Source organism: Fukomys damarensis, unplaced genomic scaffold, assembly GCF_012274545.1.
Source record: "Fukomys damarensis isolate Sample0158 unplaced genomic scaffold, DMR_v1.0_HiC HiC_scaffold_21, whole genome shotgun sequence".
NCBI lineage: Eukaryota > Metazoa > Chordata > Mammalia > Rodentia > Bathyergidae > Fukomys > Fukomys damarensis.
In genome coordinates, this window is record NW_022900933.1 from 2,635,225 (window position 1) to 2,641,549 (window position 6,325).

Consider the following 6,325-nt stretch of genomic DNA (forward strand, 5'->3'; position numbering starts at 1 on the left):
TTTTTTTTTTTTTTTTGGTACTGGGGATTGAACTCGTGACCTTGTACTTGTGAGGCAGGCACGGTGCCACTGAGCTAAATCCCTGGCCCATTCATACGCTCTAGATTCAGCCAACTCAGAAAAGCATGAGGTTTTGGAGGGACATCTAAACACAAGCCATAATAATACGTGCCCAGTTTTAGCTATTTTTTTGAACCATCTGTTCTTTAGCATTTTGTAGCATAAATTCATAGAAGTGAGATTACTAAGTCATTGGGTATGCAAAATCCTAAATTATTTGTCATTTGTTTTGAGATGGGGTCTCACTGTGTAGTTCAGGCTGGTTTTGAACTCACGGTGAAGACCAGGCTGGGCTTGAACTGGCAGTGATCCTCCTGCCTCAGCCTCCTGAGTGCTAGGCTTACAGGCAGGCACTACCATGCCTGGCTCTAAATGGTATTTTCGAAAGATTGTTTATTACTGGTGGGACTATGAAGTACCTTTGCAGTGGGTATTTTGGCAATGCCTAGTGAGATTCAGAGTACACATACACTTTGAGACATCCCACTTTTAGGAGTTTACCCTGTCGTCTTGCTCACCCATGTGCCAAGAAGCACATATGTACAAAGCTATTAGTTGCAGCACTATCTGTAAGCAAAATTAGACCTAACCAAAATGCCCATCGCTATGAGGCTAAGAATCAGGAGTCCTTCGGACTGGGGATTTAGCTCAGTGGTTCTGGTTCCTGCCTCGCAAGCACAAGGACTCGAGTTCGATCCCCAGTACAAAAAAAAAGAATAAGGAAGCCTTTAATAACTGTGGAAGGGGAATGGATAATGTGATTATCTTTGTGGAGGGCTAAGTGATGAGAGAGAATGAGAGAAGGTGTGGTCTTCATGTTTTGGACTATGTAAATGCATTATCCACTCCAAAAATAGATTTGAAACTTTGAAAATATTTCTGAAACAAACACCAATGCCAAAAAATTGAATTTTAGACTTTAAACTCTAGGTAAGAAAGCATACTCGGACAGGTCAAGTGATTTGCCCACCACGTTCAAATGTCTTAAATTGTCAGTGACTACACTTATCAGCCTACTGCGAACAATCCCAGCTCCCGTTGAGTTTTCCTTGACCATTCCATGAGTGAAGGAAATGGTGTTCGCCCCCTGTGGGTAAGAATGCAAAGTGACGCGATCCCTTCGGAAAACTTCTGTCAGTGTTTTCTGACTTTTTTTTTTTCCGTGGTGCTGAGCATCAAACCCAGGGCCCTGTGCGTGCTAGGCAAGTACTCTGTGCACTCCCACTAAGCTACACCACCAGCCCTTGGCAATTTCTAAGAAATTGAAACGTACAACCCAGCCATTCTGGACCTAAGTGCTTACCTTCAGCTGCGTACGTCCACACACCAGCTTTATTACCCGAATTTCTCTTAACCAGTGATGGGTGAATTCATTGTTGCATAGCTATGCAAAGGAATATAACTCCACAATAAAAAGTGACAGAAATAACTTAATAATTAATTTCAAAATAATGATGCTGGGAAGAGAAGCGAATACAGACTTACCACTCTTAATTATGTAAAGCTCTAGAAAATACAAACTGTGGTCACAGAAAATAAATCCATGGTCTCCTGGAAACTGAGTGAGGGGTACAGGAGTAAGCAGAGAAGGAGAGATTAGAAAGCAGACTGAGGACGCTTTGGGTGATGGATGTGTCGTTACTGACGCAACTTGGACCTGGAACGTTGGAAGGGCCATGGACTCAAGGATGGGTCCTGCTGGGAGGACGTTAGCTCCCTGGAGGATGTGCTGTCCAGGGGTTCTGGGATGCTGGTCCCTTCCTGTCTCCTTTGCTTCCTGGCTGCCACGAGGTAGATAGACCTCACTGCCACAAGGCCCTGCCACCATGTACTGTGACACCCCAGGTCCAGAGGCAACAGGCGAAGGTATGGACTGAAACCACCAAAACTGAGCTGAAAGAAACCTTTTTTTTTTTTTGGTACTGGGGATCGAACTCCAGACCTTTCACTTGGTAGGCAGGCAGCAGAGAAACCTTTTTGTTTTATAATTAAAATTTTTTTTATTTATAGTACCAGGGAATTAATTTAGTGCTCCATCCAAGCCCTTTTTTAAAATTTTGAGGCAGGATGGTTTTTTTCCTTGTTTTTTTTTTTGTTGTTGTTGTTGTTGTTGTTGTTTTGGCTGTTGAATGCAGTGAGAGAATTCTCCTTTTCCCTACTTAGGAATATGAAGATCTTTTTGTATCTCCTCCATCCAACAAAAAAATGTTAAGATTTCTCCTAACGTTGGGAAGGCAGGAGGATGGCAGGACCCCAAATATTATAACTCCTACTTTTCATAAATGACCTAAGCCAATTTGTGTATTCCCTTCTTCTTCAGTACTTATTTCCTAAATATCTATTTGCAATATTGAAGCAATTAGATACCGGGCATCAAGACTCCAGACCTTGTGCTTGCAAGGCAGGTGGCAGCACCACTGAGCTAAATCCCCGGCCCACAGAAAATTTTACATGAAGCTTAAGGTACTCACTCTTGGGTGTGACCTTTGTTTCTTGTTATTAGACTATATACCTTGTTATTGTATTTGTGTGGCTAGTTTACTATTCCAAGATCCCTGCCTTATAGTTTTTTGGGTTTTTAATTTTTTTTAATTTTTATTTTTTTGGTACTGGGGATCAAGGAACTCAGGTTCTTGGGCTTGCAAGGCAGGCCACTGAACCGCTGAGCTACATCCCCGGCCCTTTGCCTTATAGTTTTAATACTTGGTCTGATTCACTGTGTTTGAGCCCCTCCCCTCCATGCCAGTCACCGGCTTCACCTCCCTCCTGCCTGTTCTTGGGACTTACCCTCAAGTCCTTCATTTACCTTGTCTTCTGAAGATTCTGAATATCTTAGGAGTACTAAAGTACTGCCATAAATAAGAGCTAGGGACAACTCTGGTGTCTAAAACAGATTGGTTAATAGTAAAAGGACTTTACATGGAGAAATCAGTAGTTCTGTATTTTGTTTGATTTGTTTTGCTTTATTTTTTACAATTACTAGTTCACTCAAAAAATATCAGTGGCTGGGGATTTAGCTCAGTGGTTCTGCCACCTGAGTTTGATCCCCAGTACCAAAAAAAAAAACAAAAAACAAAAAAACACAATTATATATATGCCAGGCTTTGGCTCCACCATTTAAAGACAGGGTGGAGCCAGGCATGGTGGCGCACGCCTGTAATTCCAGCACTTGGGAGACTGAGGCAGGAGGATTGCTAGGAGTTCAAGACCAGCCTGGGCTACATAGTGAGTTCCAGGGCAGTCTCAACTACATAGTGAGACCCTGTCTCAAAAAACCAAAAAAAAAAAAAGTTGGGCCGGGATTTAGCTCAGCAGTTCGGTGGCCTGCCTTGCAAGCACAAGGACCTGAGTTTAATCCCCAGTACCAAACAAAAAAAAAAAAAAAAAAAAAAAAAAAAAAAAAAAAAAAAAAAAAGGCAGGATGGCATTTGTCAGTAAGCTGGAGCCCAAGGTGGCTGCTGGTTAGACTGGATCAAGGACATCTGGTAGATAACCTGCTAATCCAGCCCCAGGAGTTTACTCTGGGTGACTGCTGTTCTGTCTCTGCTGTGCTGCCTGAGTTCTTTGACTTCACTTATTCTCAACTTTGTGGGCATCAGGGTTTATGCACAACAATCAGGTATTTTCTTTGAAACTTCAATCACATATAATTCGGAGTATTTATATTTTCCTCCAGCCTACTTCCTCCTAACATGCTTTGTTCCAGGAAGAGTGTCAGTGAGCTTTATAGTAAAAACAGAAGATCCTAGCCATGAACACCAAGAGGGACTGGGACAGAAGCCATCGCTGTCAGGTGAAATTGAATACCCAGGAACACATCTAGGGGCAGTTGTCCTTTTTTGGGCCATAGAAACATTACTACTTCCAACTATGTGGGGGGATTTAAATTAGAAATTCTGGACAATGAAGTGATCTTACCAACCCTGGCTGGTTGAGGATATCACTGGTTCTTATATGGTGGATAAATGCCTATGGGGATTTTCTTTGGCCATTTTCAACATGACTTTTTAAAATGCTAGTCTATATTTACAAAGTATTTGGGGTAGGGCTTTGCTAGATTTTAAATTTGTGATAAAGGCAATCTTAAAGAAATAAATGTTTGCAGTTCTTTCCACTAAGCAAGCAATACAGTTACATTTATCATTGGGATCTTGTACCTTTATATGATATATCTTGGTTCTTCTTTTTGCAATTCTTAAAAAAATTGTATAACAACACTGGTATAAGATGTTGAAAGTGGACAGTCTGTATGATGTGTGGGTATGTATAGGAGCTCTGTATTTTCCAAGTCTGCTATGAACCTAAAAGTGCTCTAAAATGGCATATTAAAATAACTGTGTAACATCATCGGGCATTACAGAAATGCAAGATAAAACCTAGATAAGAATCCACTGCACACTAAGATGGCTAGAATTTAACATGCCAAGTACTGGCAGCAATATGGAGGCACTGGAACGCATATAAATTGTTGGTGCGAGTGGAAATGGTATGATCAGCTTGGGGAAAAAGTTTCTGTAAAAAGATGCATGCCTTTACCACGTGATCGAGCTATTTCGTCTTAGGTATGACCCATGAAAAGAGCAAAGATATTTTTCAATGCCAGTCTGAGACTGAAGGCCTGGAAATTCCCTGAAGGGTTGCGTATTAATTCTGATTGAAACGCTGATGAAGCTGCAGTCTGCTGCTCACAGGTGACAGCGATAGCAAAAGCTGTCAACATGCCCAGATCAGCTGGGAGTGGTGGCTCATGCCTGTAATCCCAGCATTTGGGAGGCTGAGGCAGGAGGATCGCTGAGTTTGAGACCAGCCTGGGCTACACAGTGAGTTCCAGGGCAGTCTCAATTACATAGTGAGACCCTGTCTCAAAAAACAAAAAACAAAACAAAACAAAAAAATCAAAAACAAAACCCAGATACACCCAGAAGTGTGAGATGACACTCAAGATTAACTATCACAGGGTTGGGGATTTAGCTCAGTGGTGCTGAGCCTGCCTCATAAGTGCAAGGTCCTGAGTTCAATCCCTGGTTTAAAAAAAAAAAAAAAGATTCATCATCACAAATATCCACATAAAGGGAATGTATGTGAGTGTTTGTAGCAGCTTTATTTTTAATGGTCAAAAATGACCATCAACAGATGAATGGCTAAACAAATTATAGTATATTCCCCCAGGGTAATACTACTTACCAATGAAAATGAACTATTCATTCGACATGGATAAATCTCTAAATATTTATACTGAGTGAAAGAAGTCTAACAAGATTACATTCTGGGGCTGGGCATTTAGCTGAGTGGTGCTGCCGCCTGCCTTGCAAGCACAAGGACCCGAGTTCGATCCACAGTACCAAAAAAAAAAAAAAGAAAAAAATTGCATTTTGTGTAACTTCATTTAAGTAATACTCTAGAAAGTGGGTATCCAGCCTTTGGCTTCCCTGGGCCAGGTAAAAGGTGTGAAGAGCAAGCGTCCTGGGCCACATATAGTTAATGTATATGAGAAATAAAACTGCCTTTATTTTAAAATATTTTTATTACTGCATTAAACAAAGAAAAGGCTGCCAGGCACGGTGGTGTACATCTGGTATCCCAGCACTCTGGGAGGCTGGGAGGCAGAAAGATCTTAAATTCAAGCTCAGCTTCAGCAACTGCGCGACTTCGCAATTTAGGGACTCTTTGCAAATTTAAAAATTTAAAAGGGCTGGGAGTGCTTCTCGGTGTGATAGCCCTGGGCTCAATCCCCAGTTGTACGTGTGTTTGTGTGAGCGGATAATCTCTGCCAGGAAGATTCACGGATCTCACAATTGTTTCTGCCCTGGGCCTGTCACACCCTCCCTGTCCCCCGTTTTTTGTACGCAGCATCGAACTCAGGACCTTGCCCTTGCAACGCAGGTGGCGCACCCCTGAGCTAAATCCCCGGCCCTCCTTTTTTTTTTTTTTTTTTTTTTTTTTTTTGCTTTTTAAGCCTTTTTCTCTAAGCTAAATGTCACAGGTTTAAAACTCCTCCTTCCTCCCACCGTTGCCTTAGGGTGGCTAAAGGTGGGGGCGCTGGATCCGCCCAGACGGAGGCAGGGTGGGGCGGGGGAGGGAGCGCCGGCAGAGGTGGTTGTGCTCCCACGCTCACGCCCAGGGCGCCGGGAGACTGTCAGACTCTTAAGTGGAAGAGCGCAGCCCGTCGCCTGCCGCGGGACAAGCACACGCGTCTTCTAGGACTCGGCGTCTCCATCCGGCCTGTGCCCGGGGAGCCGCTCACTAGGCCTTAGCTTCCACCGCC